Source organism: Rhinolophus sinicus, linkage group LG01, assembly GCF_036562045.2.
Source record: "Rhinolophus sinicus isolate RSC01 linkage group LG01, ASM3656204v1, whole genome shotgun sequence".
NCBI lineage: Eukaryota > Metazoa > Chordata > Mammalia > Chiroptera > Rhinolophidae > Rhinolophus > Rhinolophus sinicus.
The window spans coordinates 30,569,516-30,597,098 of record NC_133751.1 but is presented as its reverse complement, the minus strand read 5'-3'; the positions used below and the strand labels follow the sequence as shown (position 1 = coordinate 30,597,098).

Genomic DNA, 27,583 nt, shown 5'->3' with positions numbered 1-27,583 from the left:
TATGTGTTCCTGGTTACTTTTAGTCACCTTTGCATATTCAATTATCTTTCTAAAATGCTTCTCTTTGAGTGTGACCACTGTGCTCATCTCTTTTAAAGTATTGTGCCTTATTGTAACCACATTTTCATGGCTTATACCATCTTCGGTTCATCTGAGTGATTTTGAATTTCAGTTCAGTCATTGCACAGGCTATCTACCATCTCCTCATCCCTATTCCTTGAGTCATCACAAACCCAACATATATGTAATTTTTGCCATTTTTCAGATAAATATATCACAATTTTTGAAAGTTCTGGACTTAGAATTGATACCTAAAATTTTATTTTTGACCCACACACAACTGAATATGTCAGTACTCACAGATAATAATATACAAACACAGTATTTGTTATCAGATGCACTTACAGTATAGAGAATGACTATACTGCTTTGTTATTTAAACTACACTCTCTACTTTAGCCCTAGATTTTTCTTTAAGTAGTATTTATCCAAATAATCCTCATCCAGTTTCAGTATATCCTCGTTGGTGTGTCTGTTATCTCCTCACTGCCAAATCAAGAGAAAAGGTTCTTTTTGTTTTATGATCCCTGTCGGCGAATGTCATTCTTGGCTGAACACATCAAGTGCCCATAAGGTTCTAATAGTTGAAGCGCTTAAAGCACCTGCTATCCATCAAGGTTTATGATGTGGTTACCATAGCTACCAAAACCCCATGCCTTCCTGATCATCTGGGATCTATTGTGTGAAAAACAGAGAGGGAATTCTCCACATGAATTCAGTTCCAATTACACAATTAAAATCAATCAAGAAATGATTCAAAACGTAAGTAAAACACAACAATAAACTCAGGGTCACTAAGATGAGCTGAGGCCAAATCAAGGCTATGTTGGCTTAGAATCACAGGACAAAAATGAGAACATATCACTTTTCCTTTATACTGCATCATATCAGCAGATGGCAAGGCGTACAATTTTCAAGACTTCCTTGGAGAGCGCCTTTAGAAAAAGTACTGGAGTACATAACTTTTAATCAAAAGTTACTATGGAAGCCTCTTTTTCTTTCCCCAAAGAAAGTTTGCTTTTAAATAACAATACTAGAGTTCTGTTTTATACCAAACCTTTCAACCAAGAAGCACATAATGCTCTATAAATGTATTAATCCTCACAACCTTCCTGTAAAGCACAGAGGTAGCAAACTCCCCAGATGTGCATACTGAATTTTGAAAAAGCAGTTTAAGTTGAATCAATAGAGTATTCAGGAAGGAAGGTTAAAAAGGTAGGCTTTGCACTGTCCTCATAATCAGTCCAGCAGGAATTCATTAGACTGACAGAAGGAAAAGAAAGAAAAAAAAAAAAGTAAGCTTCTATACATTGCCTTGTTGGCTTATATTGAATGCGACCTTCTGTACTTTCCATAGCATTGGAAGATGGAGAGTAATTTAGTATTAACTAACGTTAGCATGTTGCTATGTCTGTTTGTAAATAGAAACTAAATATTATCCAACCCAAAATTAACTCCTCAGTAGGAAATTAGAAAGAATCTATGATTTCACTATGCTGCTGTTTAAATTATCTATTAAAATTTGGATTGAACTGTTAAAATATCATTCTGATACATATTTGGACAATATATATCCAGAATTTTCAAAATGTTTATACTCTTTGTTCCAGTAACTCCCCTTCTGGGGATTACTTCTAGTCACAGGAGAGAATGCAAAATCCAAATAAAGATTTATGATATTGTTTACAGAATTATGTATAAGCATTAAATTGACAACATTTGAAATAAATAAATGAAAATATTTAAAAAGATTAAGTAACATGAGCCATTTGTTCATTCATTTACCACTTAGTACATTATCTTATATTCCAGGCACAAGAAATACACAGAAAATTAAGACTTGCTCTTATCAGCCTGATCCCTGCCTTATAGTGGGTTACAGTCTAATGCAGAGAAAGACATATAAATACAATATGATTGTAGGTTCCCTAAGAAAGAGTGTACACGGTATGGCAGACAATGAAAAAGGAAAGAGTGTTCAATTTTCCATTAGAAAGACTAAAGGCAGGAAAATGTTCATAGGGTTGACATTTAAGTCTTGAAATTCGAGTAGGTGTTTGGCAAACACATTGAAGATCGTTGGCATCAGGGACAGAGCAGGGGGAGCCAGCAGTACTCAAGCTGATAATGTCCTAGGACTGCGCTGAGGCAGTGGCTTTGGGAAGGGAGGAGGAGCAGACATGTTCTCGGCTAATATTTTATGACTTGCTGAATAGAGGACATGAGCTGGATGGGATCAAGGAGCAAAGAAGATTCCCAATATTTTGACTATGGAACTAGGAGGGAGAGAGAGGAAATTGAAGAGAAAATAAAGCAGAGGGAAGGGGAATAGTAGCATTTAAACATGAAGAATTGGAATTGTCTGAGGAGCATATAAGCGCTAATAGCCAATGGAAAGAAAGATGTGAAGTTTGTACTTGAGAGTAATGGACATATGGGTTGTGGTAGTAGTCACAGGAGAGGATGAGAGTGTTAAGACTAAAAGGTACTAAAACAGGGAGCAAGGATAGAGCTGTGGGGGATACCAGCACACTAAGGGGTAGACAGAAGAAGAAGAGTCGCCCTCCAAAAAATGTGACACAGAAGATTCTGAAGAAACCAATGAGTTGAGCAAGTCAGCTGTCATTCTCCAGAACAAGTTGTATAGACTGATGGGAGCAGAAGTCTGAATAGAATGGTATCAAAGGTGAATAAGAGATTTAATCCTAAAAGAAAGAGAAAGGTCAGTCGAGTGGGACATGGGATTACAACATGACATGTTTATGATGGGAGAGACTTGTGTATATTTTCTCAGATGACAGACATTGTACTGATTGAGAGAAAAGGATTAAAATTATAAAAGAGAAATGAGGGCACATACTGACATGATGCTGCCTTTTCTAAGCTTTAATAAATGACATATTGCTGTGGGGACTAATAATTTAAGTAACACTTTAAAGAGTTTTTATAAAAGTATAAAATACTTGACATAAGTAACATTTTGAAAGCTATAAAATTGGATGTATATTATGATTTGAATTTGTAAAACAAAATATTTGTCTAAAAAATTGAAGGGAAATTGTGAAAAGGTTAATGACGGATGACTTTGAGACTTTGATCTCATTCTTTTCCAATTTTATTAAATTTTCCAAAATAAGCATTAACTAATTGTATAATAATTTCTTAAAGTTGTCAAAAGTAAAGAAAGTTGAAAGGAGGGGGAGGGAAAGAAAAAAAGAAGGAATGAAACAGGAAAGAAGAAGGAAGGGACTATGGAAGGAAAGGTCCACCCAAACCAGAGTGGGGAATCATCAATCAGAGCGCATACACAGAACCGAGCACAGGACCCAGCCTACAGGAGATTATAGCAATTGAGATAACCTGTTTTCTACCATTTTACATATAAAAGTTGTACTTGTGTTTGATTTCCATAAATGTAAAAAGTGATTTTTTTTTAAATGACTAAACAAAAGATGTTGCAGCCTCACAAGTAATAATACTTGCTACCTCATGAACATTTATCTTTTTTCCAGGTTAATGTTATATGGTGGAATGAAAACTCCTCATTATGGGAAAGAAAAATCAAAACTTCTGTTGCTAGAAAAGAAAATTGTGGACAGTATTAACATTTGCAGGCTATGGATGCTATTAACCATAAACTTTATCTGAAATAAAATGTGATACTCATGAATAAAACAGATTTTAAAAAATTCTTGAATTAAGCCTTTGTTCTACTTAGAAGCTTTTTTTAAAATCTGCCAATACATTCATACAGTTGACATTTTACAAACCAAGAAAATTAGAAGTCATTGATCTAGCCATATCATTATATATTGATCGGTATATTCTAAACCAAAGGTTTCTTTCCTTTTTTTTTCTTTTCTTTTTAGATCCTTTGACAGAAACATGCCTACACTGAGTAGTCTTTTCCCAGAAGGCTTCGCTGTAGAGCCAGAAATACAGAAAGTATCCCCAGCAAAACGCATCTAAAACAAGTCTATTTTCCATGTGGCCGAGACAACTGCAGTTCTGTTACACTACTGGGTTATAAAGTAATTTTCATTTTTATTATTTAGCACTTCAGCATAATAGGAACTTGGAACTACAATCAGCATCATTTGATTTTCATTGAGAACACTTAAAGTTGGAATAGGAAAATCACATTCAACTTAATAGTTCACCATTTGTTTGGACAGTTTTCATGTTTCCTTTAGGGGAGAAAAAAAGAAAAGTTATATATTCAAATAATTGCAGCAATATCTTTACAAGTGAAATCGCCAAAACAAAGCTGTTTATTGTTCTGATCAACGTTTTAAGTCTATGTAGCTTTCTTTATATATAGGAGCATGTTTTTCTATTAAGTACAGAACTAGGATATACTTTTCTAATCAATTCTGCCATGTAGTGGTCCTAAGTGAGAAAATACTGAAGAAATATGCAAATGTTTACTGCATGACTACTATAGGTAGAGAAGAGCTGAGGTTGAAACTGAATTTCTTAGAATATATTTGGTTTAAAACGTAAGGCAAGATTAGAGAACATTTGTCTACAACAAAAATACTATTTAGATTTATCTTACTATTTTAAAAATGCTTTGCAAAGATTGCTCTGACCTGCTGCATTTTAGCATGTTATAGCACAAATGTATTAAAACATATAGAAGAAAACATAGGTATGGAACTTACAGGCCTCAGTCTTAGAGAGGATTTGTGAATTTGACCTCAAAAGGCAAGGGGAGTAAAAGCAAAAATAAATGAATGGGACTATATCAAACTGAAAATCTTTTATACAGCAAAAGAAACCTTCAACAAAATAGAGGCAACCAACAGAATGGGAGAAGGAAGATATTTGCAAACAACACTTCCATTAAGGGGCTAATATCTAAAATATATAAAGAACTTATACAACTCAATAACAAAAAAACAAATAACCCAATTAAAAAATAGGCAGAGGACCTGAATAGACACCTCCTACGCAGACATACAAATGGCCAACAGATATATGAAAAGATACTCAACTTCACTAGCTATTAACGAAATGCAAATCAAAACCACAATGAGATACTACCTCACACCTTTTAGAATGGCTAATATCAACCAAACAAGGAATAATAAGTGTTGGAGAGGTTGTGGAGAAAAAGGAACCCTCACACACTGCTGGTGGGAATGTAAATTGCTAGAGCCACTACAGAAAACAGTTTGGAGGTTCCTCAAAATTTAAGAATAGAATTACCATATACCCAGGAATCCCTCTTCTGGGTATCTACCCAACAAAATCTGAATACATTTTTCCGCAAAGATATATGTACCCCTATATTTATTATAGTATTATTCACAATGGCCAAGACATGGAAACAACCAAAATGTCCTTTGATAGATGTTTGGACAAAGAAGATGTGGTACATACAATGCAATGTTACTCATCCATAAGAAAAGATGAAATACTGCCATTTGTGACAACATGGATGGATCTTGAGAATGTCATACTAAGTGAAATAAATCAGAAGGAAAATTTTGAGAACCATATTTCACTCATATGTGAGACATAAAATTGATGCTCATATGTGGGACATAAAATTGATGACATAAAACAAATGAACAAACAAACAAATCTCATAGACACAGACAACAATATGTTGATTACCAGAGGGAAAAGGGGGTGAAGGACAGGTAGAAAGGGTAAAGGGGATCAAATATATGATGATGGAAGGAGATTTGACTTTGGCTGGAGAACACACAATGCAATATACCAATTATATATTATAGAATTGTACACTTGAAACCTATATAATTTCATTAACCAATGTCAGCCTCAATAAATTTAATATAATTTTAAAAATTTAAGCAATAAAACACATATGATAATTTATTTAAAATAAAATTTGCCTTATTTTTATTTTAAAGGAAACACATATTCATTGTAAGAGATTCAGGATTCTGTAATCTTTTGACAATGAGTAAACTACATTTTAAAAAAATTGTTTATTTTTCCAAACTTTTTTCTGTATATGCTTTTCATCTAACAATATTATACTTGTTTCCTTGTAATTTCTTTTTTCATTTGTTAATAGATCATGGATAAAAACATAGATGCATGCTACAGTACTCCATTGGACAAATATGTTATTTAGTTTATTCCCTTCCTGATGGATATGTAGGTTGCTTCCATTTGTTTGTTTGTTCGTTTGTTAATGTAGATTGTTTCTTATCTAGAAAAATAGTTCCTGTGGAAGTTTTTGCACTTATTTCCTTAGGATAAATTCCCAAAAGTAAGCATCAAATATAATAAAGTGTGCAAATGTACTTAGTGTATAGTAAGAACTCAATAAAAGTTGGCTGGAGTCATATAGCTGAAATTGCTGGATAGAAGCAACTGTATATTTTATTGTTTTAAATGACCACCTATAAAATTGAACCAATTTGTACACACCATCAGAATACAAAGAGCCAATTTCCTCACAATGCTGTCATTTAAAAAAAAAAAAAACTTGATAATTGTGGTAAATATTACTATTGCTTACCAATATTTCAAATTCTCCTCTCTTTCCAGGTACAGGAGAAGAATACACTCCACCTTTTTGAAGTTAATTATAGACATATGACTTGCTTTGGTCAATAAATGTGAATACAAAGGACTTCTGTCACTTCCAGATAGAAGCATTTAAGAGCTGGTACAAAAGTTTCCCTGCTCTTTCTTCCCCTGCCACATCATCTAAGGAGTCAAATTTTTAATACAGTGCTTCTACAAGATGGTGGATTCATTGAGTTGCAACATAGAGAACAAATGCCCCAAAGAGTCTTCTAGACCTGCAGAGGACTCCATCCTATGTAAAAAATCTTGTAGTAAGCTTCTAAAATTCAGGTGTTGTCTATTATCTCAATAAATCTAGCCTATGCTATCTAGCGGATGAAATAGAACTATCTAGCAGATGAAAAATTCTTACCATCTGATTCCTTTAGTTACTAATAGTCTTATACATACTTTCATATCATTTTTAAATTCTGAGGTGGTAGGGAACTGCCCCCCAGGAGAGTATTTGATTTTTAACCATTAACTTTCAACAATTCTATATTAACCCATCTCTCATCTTATCCTCAACATTCAGGAATTCTGTGACACTTGAGAGCAGACAAAATATCAGGCACCTCTGAGGCAGATATGATGTTGCTCAAATATAAAAGCACAAAATACTGCATTTTTCTCTTGAGACAATTATTTGAGTGGCACATAAGTATGTATGCATCAAAATATCTTGTATATTCTCCCCAGCATCTAACACATTGTTTGTTATCTAATGGGTACTCAACAATAATTCAAACAGAATTTTCATAAGTTGAAAACTAAAAGAGAACTTCAAGGTGTTTAAGTTCAATTACCTTATTTTTATAAGTGAGAACCCTGAGATGCCGATAGAGGAAATAGCATGACTCCCATGGGAGAGGGGGCCTTTATGAATCACCCCCATCACTGTAAAGGAAGTGTTCTGAAACCAGTGTCTAGTGTTAATATGAGCAAATACGTAATAAGTTCAAAATGCTGTATTTAATTGTTAGATCATCTTTGAATACTTAACTATCCTTATATAGTTTACTGATTTTTGAAAGGAAAGTTAGACTAAAGAACTAAATTTAATTTTGTTCTCTAGCCAGCTAGCCTTCCATGTGATTACAGAATACTGGGTAGACTACAGTGAAACATCGTATTTTAGAAGAGATGATTAATCACAAACAGCAAGAGTGAAGCCAATTAAGAGTATATTTTCCCTAAGGTGATTGGTGTTACCATACCTACCTATAAAATCCACCAGCTTCAGGCACATTTTATGAGGCCAGTTCTCATTTAGGTGTGACAGACTGAATCTTTGAATATCATCATTAAAATCAATGGGAGCTCTAACAGAGTCACAAGTGTGGAACTGGGTGCATGACTCTGAAACGGCTGATGTTCATTTAAACCTACTGCTCATTTTGCAAGCAAAAAGATTTATCCCATCTGAGCAATCCAAAGAATCTCTCCAGTCAGACTATTGGGTCCTAAGCTGAAAATTACAAAAAGCTGATAATTGCATGTTAAAATATATTTTCTTGCACTTGTCTGCTCCCTTCTAATGTTAGAGTCACTAGTCTTAACCATGTTAGAAAGAGGGATTCATTACCAAGAAATAACCCCAGTACGCCCTGAATATGAACCCCTACAGGAGAGAACAGGCACGCAGAAGGATTAGATTGTTCCAGTGAGTTACCAAGATACTACAGTCAATAAGAAATTTGCAAGTCACTAGCAGTCCTGGTCCTATGTATTCGGGGATCTCTAGACTAACCAAGACTAAGCAAGACTAACCAACAGGCTGATGAGGCACGTCCTTGGGGCCCAGAAAAAGAGAGAGCAGAATATTTAGGAAGATTTTAAGTTTTGTGAAATTTCAAAAAAAAAAAAAAGTGTTGTTTCCTTTTCAATTTTTTATTTTACATTGTGAATAAAATAGGGAAATAGCATAAAGTTTTTAGAGCTAGAGTCCTCTAAAGCAGTGAAGAAATAGTTTTGTTGTGTTTTTCTTTGTCAATCCATCACGGACTGATATAATAGTAAATTTCAATACAATTACTAGAAAGAAATTGAAAATAGAAACATAAAATACAAGCCAAACTCTCTTTCACTACTAGATTCAAGCTATATAAAATTGCTCAAATTGCTATGAAGGTTTCTAAACACTCATTCTCACTGCACACCAGCGCTGGTCTGCAGACCACAGTTGGAATAGGGCAACTCTAAAGACTTAACTGGGCTCTGGTCCAGAGTAATTACAGCAGTGAGTTGGTTTGGGGTTTTATTTTTTTAAATATTGTGTTAGTCTGATTTCACTACTGGTAGGATTCAAATCCCAAATCACCAAGTTCTATTTTTCCAAAAGTATACTCAAATAGTAAAGTCAATTTGTTAAACATGCTTGTTGCTTCCTTTATCTAATAGTTCTCCCCTTCAATCAACATCTAATGCACACAACTCTGTGCCAAGAATTGCTGGGGACATAGCAATAAATGGTACAGTTGCTGCCTTCAAGGAGACACCCCCCCCCCCCCATCTAGTCAAGTCAAAATATAGCTACTAACTGCTTTTTATTCTTTCTTTATGCCAGGAACTTTAAAACTCCAGGCTTAATCTGCACAAAATTGAAATTAGGTCATCATTGGCTGGTCCCATGTTAACTCCCTGTGTCTGTTTCCTTGGAGTCTTTTTTTTTTTTTTCAATTACAGTTGACATTCAATATTATTTTATATTAGTTTCAGTTGTATAGCATAGAGGTTAGACATTTATATACTTTATGAAGTGATCCCTCCAATAAGTCTAGTACTCACCTGGCACCATACATAGTTATTACAATATTATTGACTATATTCCCTACGCTGTACTTAACACTCCCATGACTGCTTTGCAATTACTAATTTGTACTTTTTAATCTCTTCACCTTTTTCACCTAGCCCCCCAGCTCCCCTCCCATCTGGCAACCTTAAGATTAGCAATAAGATAAGGATGTCCACTTTCACCACTTTTATTCAGCCTAGTATTGGAAGTCCTAGCCACAACAATCCAATGAACAAAAGAAATAAAAGGCATCCAAATTTGAAAGGAAAAAGTAAAACTGTCATTATTTGCAGATAATATCATTCTATGTATAGAAAACCCTAAAGACTCCACCCCCCACTAAAAAAAATTAGAACTGATAAATTAATTCAGTAAACTAGGACACAAAATTAATATTCAGAAATTGATTCCATTTTTATACAGCAATAATGAACTACTAGAAAGAGATTAAGAAAACAATCCCATTTACAACTATTGATAGATAAAAAGAAAAAAATACCAAGGAATAAATTTAACTAAGGAAGTAAAAGACCTGTACTCAGAAGATTATAAGACATTGAAGAAACTGAAGAAGATACAAATAAATGGAAGTATATACTGTGCTCATGATAGGGAGAATTAACATCATTAAAATGTCAATCTACCCCAAGCAATCTACAGATTTAATGCAATCCTTATCAAAATACTGATGTAATTTCTTCACAGAACTAGAACAAATAATTCTTGGAGACTTAGCTCACCTCACTCTAGTTCCCCCAACTCTATTTCTTCTACTCCCCAGTTGCACACTCCAGCTGTTAATTACTACTACTCCTGGTGGTATCTGCCCAAAGAGCTTATAGACACAATGAAATAATGAATATTAGTGCTTCAATCAGACTGTTAGTGGAGGGGCCAGACATCTGCTAATTCCATCAGCCATGGCCAACCACATTAAAAATCACTTTTATGAAACATACTCAAATAACTTTTTATGTAACTGGAGTTTTCTCTTTCTGTTTTTAACCTATAGAACGCAAAGTAGGATGTATCAAGAATCTTCAGTTCTTTATATTCTTTGAAGAAAAAACAGGCCTAATATTCTTTTCAGAATTAAGTGTAATTTGAGACATTATATAGCTGATGTGCTTACAAACCTTGTTTTTCAACATATTATCGTAAATGTGTTAAGTTTAATAATTAACATCTTCCTAGATCAAGTTATATCTTTAAATCTCTAGAAATTGAATCCTAAAAATAAAGGGTTAAAAAAAGGACGACTTCTAAACACACTATCATTTTAAAGTTTGGTTTTGCTACTGAACTAAATATAACACTACCCTCTATTTTTGAAGAACACTAATTGTCTAAAGTCTAAAATGCAAGCATTAACACCCTGATTTTTTGTACCTAATTAATATGAAAAGAAAATATAGAAGAAAAAGTTAAACTGTACTCCTCCATAACTACATCATTTTTCCAAATAATTTCATTTTTACCATAAATTTACCTTCAGCACAGATCATTGTTATATTTTTTTCTTTAAACTTTTAAATTAAAGCTAGTTATAACCTCCATTAAAATAGTTACACTGACTTCTTTCACCTCATGGATAAATTGAACCATAATCATCCTGATAATGCATTATTCCAAGAATGCCAATGACCTCATTCATGCCCCATTCATGCTTTGCCTTACTTAATTTAAGCAAACCCACAAATCTTTTTCTTTATTGAAGTTGCATAAATACAGCATATATTTCATCAAGTTTAGTCATAGGGAAGTCTAATGAGATGCATGGGATTTTTAAGAAATGAAACGTAAATTCAAAACCAAGGCAAATTTGCTACTTCTGTGCAGGTCCTTCCACCTTTCTAAGTGAACCTTAGCAGAACTGTAGTAAGTGAAAGCTTTACAGGCACATAGATACGGAATTTCAGAGTGTCCACTACAAAGGACTGTGGAAAGCTTATTCAAGCGTGCACAGGACACATAGACTTTACACATTTTTTTTCTTCAGACTGACACTTATATCTCTTAAATCGAAACCTCAGAACTTCCTTTGTATTCCACACTGCCATAAATTACAGCTGCCAAAATACATCCCTCCCCGATTTTTTTCATTACAAATTAAAAATTAAAATATAAATGAGATCATAACTTTCTCTCTTTCATATTCCCTTTCTGGCATTGTATTTCTATTTTTTATTTTTCTGCTATCTACGGGCTACAACATTCTGAATTCTTCCTACTGCTTTTCCAGATCTGATTAATCTACACCACTTTTTATGTATGGGTTTTTTATTAATTACACTTCCCCCAGAATCCTCTGTTGAGAAAACTTGACTTAGCTCAGGTCAAAATTAAAATTCAAGCTCTAGTACCACTCCTACTCAATCAAAACTGTATCTAATAGCAATGGGAGATATCTATTGGATATCAACCGAATGTATCAACAAAACTAAGCTTTTTTCCATTAGGAATATGTTTGTATATATAAGAATCCTATAGATAATCATTATGATTGCTTACATGTGACAGATATTTTTACAAGACAGTTTTGCTGTGAGATGGGACCCTTTCTTGTGTTTTACAAGACAGAACTGTTTTGCCTCTATCATTGCCTGTGTTATATTATCCTCTCCTTATGTCTCTTTGTGTGTGTGCATGTGCTAGCAGACATTGTTTAATTGTATACCTTATCATGAATTTGAGAAAAATAAGAACTTTTTTTAAATTAAAGTTTATTGGGGTGACAATTTTTAGTAAAGTTACATAGATTTCAGGTGTACAATTCTGTATTACATCATCTATAAATCCCATTGTGTGTTCACCACCCAGAGTCAGTTCTCCTTCCATCACCATATATTTGATCCCCCTTACCCTCATCTGCCACCCCCCACCCCCATTACCCTCTGGTAACCACTAAACTATTGTCTGTGTCTATGAGTTTTTGTTTCTCGTTTGTTTATCTTGTTCTTTAGTTGTTTGGGGTTTATATAACACATATCAGTGGAATCATATGGTTCTCTGCTTTTTCTGTCTGACTTATTTCGCTTAGCATTACACTCTCAAGATCCATCCATGTTGTCACAAATGTTCCTATGTCATCTTTTCTTACCACCGAATAGTATTCCATTGTCTATATATACCACAACTTCTTTATCCATTCATCTATCGAAGGACATTTTGGTTGTTTCCATGTCTTGGCCACCGTAAACAAAGCTGCAATGGATGTTGGAGCACACGTGTCTTTATGGATAAATGTTTTCAGATTTTTTGAGTAGATACCCAGGAGAGGGATTTCTGGGTCATATGGTAATTCTATTCATAATTTTTTGAGGAACCTCCACACTGCTTTCCACAGCGGCTGCACCAGTCTGCATTCCCACCAACAGTGTATGAGGCTTCCTTTTTCTCCACACCCTCTCCAATAATTGTTACTATTTGTCTTGTTGATGATAGCCATTCTAACTGGTGTAAGGTGATGTCTCATTGTGCTTTTTACTTGCAAAAGTCCATTGAATTCCTATATACTATGTAACAATGAAATCTCAGAAAAAGAAATTTAAAAAAAAAAATTCCTATTGCAATTGCAACATAAAGAATAAAATACCTAGAAATAAATTTAAGCAAGGATGTGAAAGACCTATATACTGAAAATTATAAGACATTTTTAAAAGAAATTGAAGAAGACACAAAGATATGGAAAGACATTCCGTGCTCGTGGATTGGAAGAATCAACATAGTTAAAGTGGCCACATTACCCAAAGTAGTATACAGATTTAATGCAATCCCCATCAAAATCACAATGCCATTTTTTAAAGAAATAGAAGAAAAAAATCATCAGATTTGAATGGAACCACAAAATACCCCACATAGCCAAAGGAATACTAAGAAAAAAGAACAATGCTGGAAGTATCACACTGCCTGGTTTCAGCTTGTACTACAGGGCAAAAACATTCAAAACAGTATGATACTGGCAGAAAAATAGACATACAGACCAATGGAATATAACTGAAAACCCAGAAATAAACCCACATAAATATGGAAAGATAATTTTCAACAAAGAAGCCAAAAACATATAATAGAGAAAAGACAGCCTCTTCAATAAATGGTGCTGGGAGAATTGGTAAGCCACATGCAAAAGAATGAAACTAGACTGCTATCTGTCACCATGTACCAAAATAAAAACACTTCTTATGGAAAAAACTAGATTTGCATTTTCCAGCCAGAAAGGCAGAGGCTCTCAGGACCCCATCAATTACAACTAAACTACAAAACAATCATCATTGAGAATCACCTGAAGTGTAGCTGAACCAAAACCCTACAACTACAGACATACAGAAGTCACCTTGAGACTGGTAGGAGGGGCAGAAACACGAATGGGCTGGTCCCACACCTGTGTGTGACCATTAAAAATTGGGAGGGTTATTTCAGGTAGGTCACTCCCCTGGAGGAGTGAGGGGTCCCAGCCCTATACCAGGCTCTGCAGCCCAGGGTTGCAATGCCAGGGAGAGAAGTCTCCATAATTTCTGATTGTGAACACCAGCACGATTGTGACTGAGTGAGATGAAGGGTGGCTAGAATCCCAGGCGCTCCTCTTAAAGGGACCACACATGGACTTACCCACTGATGGACTCATTTGCTCTGAGCTCCAGCACTGGGACAGCAGTTTGAAAGGTGCCAGGGACATACAGGGAGGAATTGACTTGTTGGGCTTAGGGCTTGAAGTAGAGTTTTCTCCTGGATGGAGGAGCTGGAAGAAGTCATTGTTTCTTTGTTGGGATCCCCCCTCCCACTGTGCAGACCCAGCAAGACACCATATCTGAGTCTCTGTTAAACTGATTATCACCTTTTGTCTGTCAGGCCCTAGTGACACCTGGAGACCCTGCCCCATCCAACTTTCAGGCACACCCAAGCTGCTTCCAATGGCTTTTCCATACAAACAATCTGTCTTAGCTCATTCTGTGGACTTTCATAAAATCTCTCAAAGGTTCACAAAACCCGAACAAGCAGCATCTGGCTTTGGTGTGTCCTGTACCTCTTGCTGAACAGTCCTAAGCCTGGAACTAGCAACAGCTGGTCTCTATTCACAGTTTAGCCTCTCAAGTCACCTCTAAGCCCAGTGCAGGCAGCAGGCAGTAGATTGCTTTGTGGCTCATACCAGGTGGCCCCAAGCAAAGCACAAGCTATGAAAAAATTTGGCCTGTGGCAGGTCTGTTCCCAGGGAGCTACATGACTGGCACACCTGGTGGCCAGCATCAAACCAAGTTGGAGCATCACCCAGCCATCTCCAAAGATGAAACACCCAAAGGGCATACTGGGCAGACACCAGAGCCCTGCTAAAGCAAACTGTGCTCTGCAGGGTCAGCCCTTGCACCACAGTTCCTCCACTGTAGTCAAAACCAGTCCTTACAGCCAATCAGTCCGAGGGTCAATCCCTCCCACTGATGTGCAAACAGCAACCAAGGCTCAACTACAACAGGAGGGCACACACAACACACACAAGGGACACACCTGGAGCACCCAGCTCTGGTGACCAGGGAAACTGCACTACTGGGTCCTATAGGATATCTACTACATAAGGCCACTCTTCTAAGACCAGGGGATATAGCAGTCCTACATAATATATAAAAACAAACACAGAGAGGCAGCCAAAATGGGGAGACAAAGAAACATGTCCCAAATGAAAGAACAGGACAAAGCTCCAGAAAAAGAAGTAAGCAAAATGGAAATAAGCAATTTATCAGACGCAGAGTTCCAAACACTGGTTATAAGAATGCTCAATGATCTCAGGAGAACTTCATCAAAGAGATAGAAAACATAAAAAGAACCAGTCAGAGATAAGGAATACAATAACTGAAATGAAGATTACATTAGAGGGAATCAACAGTTGATTAGATAAAGCAGAAGACCGAATCAACAATTTAGAAGACAAAGTTGCAGAGAACATCTAAACAGAACAGCAAAAATAAAAAAGAATCAAAAAAAAAAAAAAAAATGAGGACAATTCAAGGGGCCTCTGGGACAACATCAAGCGTGCCAATATTCACATTATAGCAGTATCAAAAGGAGAAGAGAGAGAGCAAGGAACTGAAAAGCTATTTGAAGAAATAATGACGAAAAACTTCCCTGAGTAAAGGAAATGGATATACAGGCCCAGGAAGCACAGAGAGTCTCACACAAGATGAACCTAAAGAGGCCCACATCAAGACACATCATAATTGAAATACAAAAGGTTAAAGACAAAGAGAGAAACTTAAAGCCAGCAAGAGAAAAGCAGTTAGTTACCTACAAGGAAACTCCCATAAGACTATCAGCTGATTTCTCCACAGAAACTTTGCAGGCCAGAAGGGATTGGCAAAAAATATTCAAAGTGATGAAAAACAAGGACCTACAACCAAGAGTACTCTACCCAGCAAGGCTGTCATTTAGAATAGAAGGACAGATAAAGAGCTTCCCAGACAAGAAAAAGCTAAAGGAGTTCATTACCACCAAAACGGTATTACAGGGAATCTTAGAGGGACTTCTGAAGAAGGAGGAGGAGGAGGAGGAGGAGGAGGAGGAGGAGGAGGAGGAGGAGGAGGAGGAGGAGGAGAAAAGTGAATAATAAAATGACAATAACTACATATCTATCAACAATTACTTTAAGTATAAATGGATTAAGTGCTTCAATCAAAAGATAGGCTGACTGAATGGATAAGAAAACAAGACCATTACATATGTTGCCTATAAGAGACTCATTTCAGATTGAAAGTCACACACAGTCTGAAAGTAAAGGGATGGGGAAAAGATATTTCATGAAAAGGAAAACAACAACAAACACACACATAAATTAGAAGTAGCAATACTTATACCAGACAAAATGGACTTTAAAACAAAGGCTATAACAAGAGACAAAGAAGGATCCAGTAATCCCACTTCTGGATATTTATCCAAAGATATCCAAAACGCTGCTTCAAGGGAACGTGTGTATCCATACATTCATTGCAGCATTGTTTACAATGGCCAAGATGTGGACGCAGCCTGGGTGTCTGTCGACAGATGAATGGATAAAGAGGAGGTGGTACATATATACACTGGAATATTGCTTGGCCATGGAAGGGAATGGGTTTTTGCCATCTGTGATGGCATGGATGGACCTGGAGTGTACTATGCTGAATGGAGTGTAAGACAGAGAAAGACAGATGCAATGTGATTTTGGTTATGTGTGGAGTCTAAAGAACAAACAAACAAACAAATAAAACAGAAACAAATTCACAGATAAAGAGAACATTTTGCTGGTTATCAGATGGGAGGAGTATTGGGGGTGAGTAAGAAAAAGAAAGGGATTAACAAGTACAAATTGGTTGTTACACAGTAGTCATGGGGCTGTAGGGTATAGCATAAGGAATATAGTCAATAATATTGTAATAACTGTGTCGTATCAGATGGGTACTAGGTTTATCATGGTGATAGACAGGAGGGTGTTTAAGGGACAGGGTACAAAAGATGAAGGGATTAAGAAGTACCAATTTGTAGTTACTAAATAATCATGGGGTTGTAAAACATAGAGAATATAGTCAATAATACGGTAATAACTATGCATAGTGCTAGGTGGATACTAGACTAGTCAGGGGATCACTTCTTAAATTATATAATGTCTAACCACTATGCTGTACACCTGAAATTAATGTAAAATAATATTGAATGTCTAAATAAATAAAGTACAAAACAACAACAACCATAACAAAACACTAGATTTGCTTTTATGGTTAACTTAGAGCAGATAGTTCCAAATGTTTTTATTCGTGTGATTCTTAACCAGTCTCATTAAACCATCATTGTCTCTCCAATGGGAAGTTCCTATTACGCCAAGGTACTAGAGAGTTTATAGAAGGTCTAGGTGAGTCATTTTTCCTCCTCTCTGTTGAAAACCTACACCAAATCAGTTTTTGTCTCATGAGTTACCCGACATCAGAGATGGCCCTGTGGCATTGTAAATAGCGTGGTCTCTACCATTACAGTTAAAGTGACCCTAGGCCCATTGCCTGTTTTGAAAAATAAACAAATAAATTTGATATTCCTCCAGAAGCCAACAAATACTTTGAAAACAGTTACATTTTGTTTATCTTGCTTATGAACTCAGAAAAACAACACCCATAAATGCATTCATCTTTCCATGATAAAGAAATACATACCCTTATCTGAATATTTAGCACTGCAAAGCCAAACTATCCAGGCTGCCAGCAATCAAAGATCTTTGCTTCATTGGATTATTATCTGTTGCAATCATGTTACCATGATTTTCATATTCGGGGGAGGTTCCCTTTACAATTTCATAAAAAGAAAAGTCTGACATTATATTTGTTCTTGTTTCTAGTTTTAGATGTAAAACTGCAAATCCTTCAGAGAAATAAAAGGCATTATTCTGGAATGTTGCAAAGTCTGACAAACTGGCCTCACCACCGTATCTCTGGCCCTGTTTTTGTGGTCTCAGTCTTTACCCCACAGTCCACAGTGCTTTTTCCACAGCTACCCTTCTACCTCCTTGAAGACATTCATCAGTGCATCACCAGTTCCATCTATCTGGACCCACAAAAGTCTTCCCAGTCTTCAGAGCAGGAATTACAGAGAAATATATTCAGGAGCCTGGAATTACTTTCTAAGCTTCACCAGTGCAATCACAGACTGAGAAAATACCAATTTCCCTCAGGCAAAATCCTAATCCTCTTCTTGAGGAAATCCTATTCATTTTTATATCAATCCTTAAATTGTCAGCTCTAAAACTTACTACTGTCATGTCCGAATATGCAACCCAGCAGTCGTTCAGATGTGAAAATTAGTCATGATGCAAATAAACAATTAAGAAGCAAATAAAACTAGAAATAAAAAGGGGAAATTAAGCCAAATATTATTTAATTAGTGATATACTTTTTAGGGTCATTGGTGTTCACTATTATTTTATGAACATTTAGAACATTAAGTAAAGATTATAATGTACAAGAAGGTATTTTATAAATTGCAAAAGCACTGCTTGGGGCTTTGTAAGTACCTGGCACTTCCTTGAACTAATAAACATGTGGTTTATAAAGGAAGGAAAAAAATAAAACTAATAGATTCTTTTTATCTTTTATGTATGCGTATAATAATTAGAAACCATAATGAGGCATCTACTCCTAGTCATTACAGAGCTTCACTTTCAAGTTAGTCCCCATTCTGTTTAAACACAAAGACATGAATGTCAGAAGTATTATTTTGACAATCCTACTTTGAGAAATAGGAGAAACCTCAGGCCAGCCTTAGGAGCCAGCCTAAGATTTTTCAGTTTTATGGTAGAGCTAACATAAATTTTTACCTGCCAAGTTTAATATTATTTTCTGAGCTCATTTCAGAAAAAAAAATGGTCAAAGGTTATGAGGTAGAAAAAAGAGCCACCAAAATTCAGCTATCATTCAGATGGGAAATGTTTTTATAGCAATAATCCCAGGCAACAACTTTGTTCTAGAAAGTATTTACATATTTTGAGACATTGCAAAGATATTCATCACATGATGTTCCCTTCTTTACAAGGTATTCATTACAAAGGTACATACCTAAAAAACATAGACATAGATTCTGCTAGTAAAGGAAGTACAAGTTTGCAAGGCAGGTCTTGAAAACTAGCTATAAGATAGTTTGTATATCACTAAAATATAGTAGAACCATTTTACAGAACTTTTTAGCAGGTGCAACTAATGTACTTTATTTGCCAACCATGATGATTTGTGGTATGCCAAAAGACACAATTGGATAGATAGAATACTAGAAGCCATGTCTGAATTAATGAGCCGTCTTTAGAATACAATTTTACTACTTTTACTCAATTATTTTATGGTTATCAGGTAAAAAATAGAAGTGAGCAGACCCCATTGGGCACACTCTCATTTTCTTTCACTGTAATTCTTACAAAGGCCAGCTTTATTTAATTACCGTTTCTAGTTATAATGTAGGCCCTGGGTTACCTCTATTATTTTCCCAATATCACCAAGAGTCAGTTTACAGTGTTTCGTGTTTTTTTTCCTCTTCTAAAAAGAAATTTACCTTTAAACTTTCACTTTAAACATTCATTTTTAAATTAAAGAATTAACATCCTGGAAACCGCTTTAAGACTGCATTTGTGGGAAATCATAGTCAAGCCACCTGTTTGTTTTATCCTGCTTCTGCTGTGTTGGGGGCCTCACTCAGTTTCCTCTTTGTCCTCGCCAATTAGCCAAATGCCAGTGCTCCAGCAGCCCACTTACCAGGTAAGGTACAAGGAAGTTACTGCAACACTGAGGATGGCTAAGATAACCAGGTCTTGAACAAATAAAATAATTGAAGGTGGATGAAGGTGCTAATTATATGCCTTATTGCCCAGTTTGTCATCTCTCAGGTGCTCTATCCAGGAAAGCAAAGCCAAGGCTGCAGTAAATCTTATAGGAAATACGTCAGCCACCTCTTACCCATGTATTTAAGGTCCCCATGGGGACAATTGTATTTGGTGACTACAACAACATGCAATTTAGAATTTCACAGAATTGGATTTAAATCCTACTTCTGAGATGAAACTTCTCTGACCCTCAATAAAATGTCACTAGTGTAATGCCTACTCAGAATGTCGTTGTGGGGATTAAATGAAATAAGGTATCTGAAAGCACTTACTACATGGTAAATGTGTGATCATAATTTATATTTCCAATGTGCAAAATACCCAGTTTACTCCCAGGGGGCTAGGGGAAGAGAAAGATGAACGGGAAGGCATAGCAGGACATAGGCACCTTACAAGAGAACTTGGCTTGCCCCACCTGCAAGAAAGAATTCTAGAAATCACAAAAGTCTAGACAACAGCATTGAAAGAAGGCAAAATCAACCAATTATTCCCCTTTGAAATAGACATCATGGTAAGTTCTACATGAATATCTGTTGTAAACATTTCAGCAAAAGACTCAAGACTTCCAGAATCTCTCAAAATCTCATAAAACATATTTCCCCGTAGGCCACAAATTCAGAAGCTATCTGCTGGCATCATAGGCTGATATGCCCTCTGGAAAGCTGATTCTACCTTATGTGCGCTGGTCTCATGGGGTAGCTACAAGGTCTTTGAAGTCGGTCCAAAATTTTCCCTTAAAGTCCAGACCTGTCACCTAGGAGCCATACATGGTTTCCAGGCACAAGGAGAGGAAAGCCTCAGTGTCCCTTCCCAGGTCAGCTGCCATTTCAGCTCTCCTCAGTAATTCCCAGGGAGACTCTTTTCTGAGACAGAGATGAAAGCAGTTGGAGCAGACTCCAAAATTCATGCTGCCTTTCTTGCCTACTCACCCTATAAGCCCGACATCAGGAAAACAGATGTGTGGGCAAGGCCAGCAGCTCACAGAGCCCAGCCCACTGTAGACCCTTAATCAGGGAGTACTGAACGAATGAGTATCACTTGGGATGAGTTCCAGCCAGTTGTGAATCATGCCCTGGCCCTTTACCTTGTTGGAATTCTATCAAAGGGAAACTCTAATCCAATTAGTGAATCAATATCCAGAAAATATCAAAGCTGTTTTAGCCATACTATTTTTGCTCAAGGTTATTATTCTGTGGCATTTTAATGCCTTCAAATGACATAAAAACAATAGTAATGAAATTAAGCAACCTAAAATTAATGAACAGATTGATGTACGTAGTACAGATACACAAAGAGGTTCAAAAAAATAACACCACAAAGTTAATTTGAAAAGTTGCTGGGTTTTTTGGATTTTTCTTTTTAAATCATAGACTAATGGAAAAGGGACCAAAAAGAAAAAAAACCTTTAGAAAGGACAACCAAATGTAATATAATTTTGAAAATCCTCTTTCTGGGACACATTTTTTTTAATAATAAGGTTAAAATTAAATATGCCACCACCAAAACAACTTGAAAAAGTAATATTCTGATTTGGGGGAAATCAAATTTGGTTATCTTGGACCTATGGGCTCCTTCTCTCACTGTACGAAGCAGAGAATGGAACATGCATGCCAAATCAATTGCCTTCGTCACCATCACAGGTCATTTGGACAGGAGTCTTGCTAAATAGCATCCAAAGGCCAAATAAGGTATGACATTGGGGGTTGTCCAATTCCATGACTTCCCTCATCCCAGTGTGATTTGGAGGACAATTGTTTGTTTTATAATCTCTAAAGGTGTAGCAAATGCCAGGGTGTATGGTAATATTCACAAACTTCTAGAATGTCAGAGCTAGAAATGACCTTGGAAGATCACTATTCCTGTTCCTTCATGCTCTAGACAAGAAAAGTATTCAATTATGTTTCCTCTCTGTGCACCTGTAACAAGAGATTTCTGTAGCAGCAATTATTGGCTGCTGCAGTATCTATACGTAATATGCACAGGGTAGACGATAGGTTTTCCTGCATGCAGTATATTATGTGTATCATCTACACATCTCTTCTCCCTCCATCCTCCTCACTTCTTATAAACACACACAATACGCACATACTTGTACACACACACCACACATACATACATCACACATGTACATAATACACACATACACACCACATACACACTGTACACACACATGCACACAAACACACACACTGATGACACGCCATTATTTGAAATATTTTGAAGGCAGTGATCGTGTTATTCACATAGGTGGTTCTCAGCCTGGAGGGAACTCAATAAAACTTGTGTGAATAAAATTACAGAAGGCTCAAGTGATTCTCATATTTTGAATTCATGACAGTCTCAGTGATGCTTTTGATCTTTCCTTGGACCCTTCATTCTGTCTCTGGCCAGGTTCTAATTTTTGTGGGGCAGCTCTTGCTGTGGAGCCGGGATTCAAAGTCTGGTGGGAATTCTCACTCTGGGTTCTGCACCAGTCCTGCCCAAACGGCATCTGCAGAGCCACACTGCCACCTGCTGGAAGCTTCTTTAAAGCAACTGAGGCAAAGCTGCCAGATACTGTGGGATGCCTTTGTTCTTCAACACACAAGGCAAACTGCAATTAATCAACATTTATTAAAATTAATCCTAACACGTTCATTAACTTTTAAGGGAATTACAAGGCACAGCATTATTGACTGTCTACATGGAGTGTTCTCGCCAGGAGAGAGAACAACAGTAATAGAATTGGAGGCACTGAATCGAGGGGCCTCAAATGCGGCAGCGCTAGGTGGCTTTCACAGGAGATTCTTAACGTGCCTTAGCTGCGTACTTAGAAGTCTTAGACTGAAAACGTGTGTGTTACCTGCCAAATGGGCTTAGCCTGTCACCGTCTGCAAATACATGTTACCCCATCTTTCCCAGGAATGACAGTCTCAATTTCCAAGGCTCACAACTTAAAAGATCTGAGATGTCATTTTAAGAATGTGTCCTCAGAGGGCAGGACCCCAGAGTATTGACGAGGCACGTCTTACGCCACCGTAACCTTAGCTATTGAAAAAAAAATGATAAATATATGTTTAAACTTCCTTTAGGTGTGAGTCCACAAAGTATTCTCAATGTATTTTTAAAACAAGAACCAAACTTAAGACTTTTTCCCTGTATAATGAATCGTATTTTTGTAGGCTCGCAGAGAGAATTTTATGTCTCTTGCTACTGGGAAGTAAAATATTCAAAGATTTGAACATAAAAGAATAAACCGTTAAGGGTGGACAGGGCAGGAATAAGAACCAGGTGGATTTTTCATTGCTTTGGGCTTTTTGATTTTGGAGTCTGCATGCCTCAGCAGTTATACAACAGCTCCACTCTAGGGCCTTCTGTGGAATAACAGGCCAGCCTTTCCCAGCCCAATTTTCTCCCTTGGTGTACCTCTTCTTTTGTACAAAGCAATTATGCAAAGGGTTAACCAGGCACAAAATGCATTTTAGTATTATTCTATTTCTTTTATTTTTTAAAGTACAAAGAGTTTAACAACAGTATGCTAAAATATTTAAAAATTACTATTTTATCACTCAAAAGGTGCTGACTAATCTTTCAGATGCCTTGAGTCAACCACGTGCTGTTGGACAAGCTCCACTAACGTCCCTGGGTCTCACTTTACCATCTGCAAAATGGAAAATCTACACCATCTAATACAGCAGTCAATAGTAATAAGGAACGATTTAAGATTAATTAAAAATGAGTACATAATAGTTTCTTGATTAGCCATATTTTAAATGTTCAATAGACACACATTGGTAGTGGCCACTGAACTGGATGGAACAGAAATAGAACATTTGCATCAGAGCAGAAAGTTCCAATGGACAGCGCTGGCATGGCTAATATGTATGCTTCCTTCCAAATAGAATGTACGTGCTTATAGCAAAAATGCAATTTGATGGAGATGAATCATAAAAACAACAACAATTTGAAAAGCAAAACAGAAAAGGAAGAGGAAGAGAGAAAGGAAAAGGAAATGAAAATGAGATCTGGGTTCTAGGCTTCCTGCCACATTCATTGCTGCAAGCTGACAAGCCACTCACGTTTTAATTCCAGTCTTCAAACCAACTCATCTGCAAAATGAGAAGAAACCAAGTGCCTACATCTGTAGTCAGCATTACAAACAAGGGAGGACCTAATGTGCAGCATAAATTTTCAATGGTGACAGCTCAGGAAAGAATTTGCTGACAATTCTGTGTTCACTTGTAGAGCGCAGCCCACACAGCAGACTGCCTGGTTGTCTTAAGGACAGTGAGGTGATTTTCTACCATTATACATTGAAGGCGTTTCCTAACAAACCAATTGTGCCCTGGGTATTAGAACAACTCTGGCATAACCTGGCCTGCCACACTGGACCCTGGCCACACTCCAGAGAGCGGTGTTCCTAGGAACCGACGGCATGAAGCAGACATCTTGCTGATGGTGCCTGCATATCCTGGGACTGGCGCACAGCAAGGCTCCTGGGCTGCATACAACAGCACCATAAAACCAGTCAGTTAGTTCTGAAGCCACACATAACACTTGGCTCCCGCCAGCACAGGCCTCATCCAGGGATTTGGCCAGAAATCAAATCTGCTGCAGTCAGCTTTCTCAAATGTTCCCTTTGGTGAGAGCAGGAGGTAAGGTGAGGGCAAAACATTAAAATCTGGGGCTTTTCCCTCATCCTTCAGTACCCTGAGGGAAACCTGATGCAGATGTTAGGATCATTCCCTGTTCTCTGTTGGGATATCATCAGGACCCCACAGCTCTGAGCATGGCAGTGGCCTCTTCAAAGGTTGAAGTGAAGTCAATAGTGTTACAATTTCTCCACCTGTTGTCAGACCATCATCTGCAAGATGAGAGAGAATGCACAGGAGGTCACCGAAGTTTGATTCCCCTCCTCAAATCCCTCCTCACCTTTCTGCAATGCAGCCACGCTAGATTTGGCTGGTGTGAAGGATGGTGCCCAGCAGGAAGGCTGGAAGCAGTCAGGTGAGGTGAGTGGAGCAGTCTTGGGTGGGGAGGGCAGAAGGCAGGCTTTAGAGACCCCTCAGGCACAACCTCAGTAACACTGGGTAGAACAACCTAGGCAGAGCATTCAGAGTGGGAGAGAGAGGCTCTTTCCAAGCAAAGGCAGCTGACAAGTTGCGTTGCGTTCACAAAGCAGAAGACAGACATGGCCGGGCTCTGTGCAGAGCAGCTGCCTTACTGACAGCCAGGCGCCGGGTTGGGTGTGCTCGTCACTCCCCTCAGACGCACAAACACAGCAAAGAGAGTTTGTTTATTCGCATCGTCTCATGCCCAAAAGACAACAGCAGCCATTCCGACCTTAAAATGCTTTCCTTGTGATTGGCACAGCTAGGAAAACACTGTTTAATATGACACCGACTTGTTCTGAGGTTGGGTGCTCATCACTTATTCACTTATGTTACCTGGATAGTCTAAACCCTCCACATGGAAGTAAAAATGACAAGGATGCTTTGTTGCCTGTAGAAGGGATGGAGAGAGCAGAGAATAGCAATGAAAAATATATATAAATGAACTTGGGCAGCTGTGAATGTGCACAGAGCTGGGGGAGGGCTGAATGTATTTGTTAAGGTCAGAGATCAAGTGCCTGGGAACTCTGTTCCAGCAAGCTCTGGGCTTTCTCTCTGGCCACAAAATGATCTGCGTTTTCCTGGCCTCACAATGAGGGCACTAGTCCATAGTACTAGGATAAACACAGCTGGGTAGCAGGTTTTTGAAGCAAAGCCTACCCAGAACATGTTTTATACCCAGTCATCAAGGACTCAGGGTATTTAGTTGAGAGAGAGAGAGAGAGAGAGAGAGAGAGAGAGAGAGAGAGAGAGAGAGAGGTGTGAGCTGGGAGAATGCAACACAGACAAACACAATCAAACCTGTGCATCCTTTTAATGACAGGAGTTATGCCCTGTCTCAGCTGCAATATGAGACAGGGATTAGGGCAGCAGAGCAAATCATGGCAAAGGATACAGAGATAAAGGCCTAATGACTCCATTGTCCCAGCTACAAGCAAATTCCCCTGTGGTGCCTCAGGTGATATATGCGGGCAAAGTAGAGATCATATGGCTGAAAGTTCATAAAAGTAGCCTCTATTCAGAGTTCTGTTTTCTAATTCAGTGAGGAGATAACACAGAGATGTTTCCAAAGGCTTCATCAATCGCTTACACACCTGGTTTTGACAGAAAAGTCTCCCGCCACTCACCAGATCATTGAACTCTGCGAGATTAAAACAGTACAGGTAAACACTGATTTTACATAGCCATTGCTCCCTTGCTTTTACTGTTCTTTCCTCAGCTCTCTTCCCCATTTCTTTTCAAAAACCCTAATTTACACTATAAAACACCCCTAATATTGTTCTCTTCAAGGAAAACACAAGTCACTTTTCCACCATTATGAAGCATCTGTTGGAACTAAAAGATTGGGTGGGACATAGTCTCCTGTTTCTGAGACCATCTCATCTGTCTCTCGGTGAAGGATCCACCTGGAATGAAACCCATCGTTAGGTAGTGATATTCAGCAACGTGGTGCCTGCCCTAAAGATCATTCAGCATTGGGTTAAGGGTGAGAAGATAGATGACGTGGGCAAGACAATTTAGAGCAGGAGGGACTCCAACCCAGAAAGCAGGCATCTCTCGACCTCTCTGGTCTAAATGGATCAAGAAGTGTGGGAAGGGGATCTCAAGCATAGAGAACGGTGTGGGGAAAACCAGTCATGATTTCTCAGACAAAACAGGGAGCCTGGGTTTGGGATGAAAGGCCACAAGGAGACAAGCCATTAGCCTCCAGTATTATTTGCACTGAATTCAGCTAAGAGAAGAAAGTTCTAAATAAAGACTCCTGACCTCTACCCCAGATTTCTGAATGAGATGCCTGCAAAGCTCCATTACAGAACCCTGCTCTAGATGTTCAAAAGTTAAAGGCATTTATCTTCCTCAAATAAATCTCTAGGCTTGTGACAGTGACAATCTGAAGTCATTACAATTCAAGTAAAGACCAGTTTGGCAAAATGCTATGTTTTTCTTCAAAATATATGTCGTTGCTAATCTGACATTTGTCTGCATGTCCTCTTTTTACGCTCTTCTTTATCCAAGTGTAACATACACTTCTTGACGTAGTCCTTTCAAGTCAATCTTCATCTCTCAGCTGTTTATCCCTTCATTTTCCTTAGGCAGATAATCAGAATACCTGTCAATCCACTAGGCGGGAAATCATTCAGAAGAAACATTGAAAATAGAGGTGTTGTCTGCTCTCCTGAGGGATGTGAAGAACAAAGGTTAAACAACGCCACCCCTGCCATCCAGGTGTCCTGTGCTCATCTGTCTCTGATGTGAGTACACTGGCTCTGAATGACATTTGTGGGGATTGAAATTGTGGAGCTGCACTGCCCCTGACATGGCAAATCCAGCCACCTTTACTCACCATGGGACATCTGTGCTCAGTCACACCTTAAAAGCTCTCCTCTTCTAAATACAGAGGAATACTTAGGATGGATTTAATCTTCTTCATTAGAATAAGTACCAGCAAAGAGATTCACACGTCTGTTTTGCACTACAGAGAATGCTACGTATGTGCATGTCCATTTATTTCTCCAGCTCATTTGTTTATGATTAAATGTGGTGGGCAGATCTGGAGGCGGGTGGTTGAAAGGGTAAAGAAAAGTGGGAAAAGTACTTAATGCAGTGTATTTCTTTCTGATTTGAGATGCCCACTGTGGAGTTAGAATTTGACTTTACATCTGCAGGGAGGATACAGGTGCATTAATTGTGCCTGTGCAAACTGCCGGAACTTGGTTT

General features: G+C 37.6%; 1 long non-coding RNA gene across 2 annotated transcripts in view; it reads left to right on the top strand.

Annotated features, from left to right (window-relative positions):
• LOC141572192 (uncharacterized) overlaps positions 1 to 27,292 on the top strand; it is a 48,124-nt gene extending 20,832 nt beyond the window's left edge. The window contains exons 1-3 of one of the 2 annotated variants that reach the window (XR_012497412.1): positions 24,057 to 24,766; positions 25,908 to 26,028; positions 26,959 to 27,292. This is a non-coding gene — a long non-coding RNA (uncharacterized LOC141572192). Of the gene's footprint in view, positions 1 to 6,588; positions 6,660 to 24,056; positions 24,767 to 25,907; positions 26,029 to 26,958 lie in introns of those variants that run through there. The other variant, XR_012497415.1, reaches the window with a different exon arrangement.
• Positions 27,293 to 27,583: the final 291 nt, after the last annotated feature.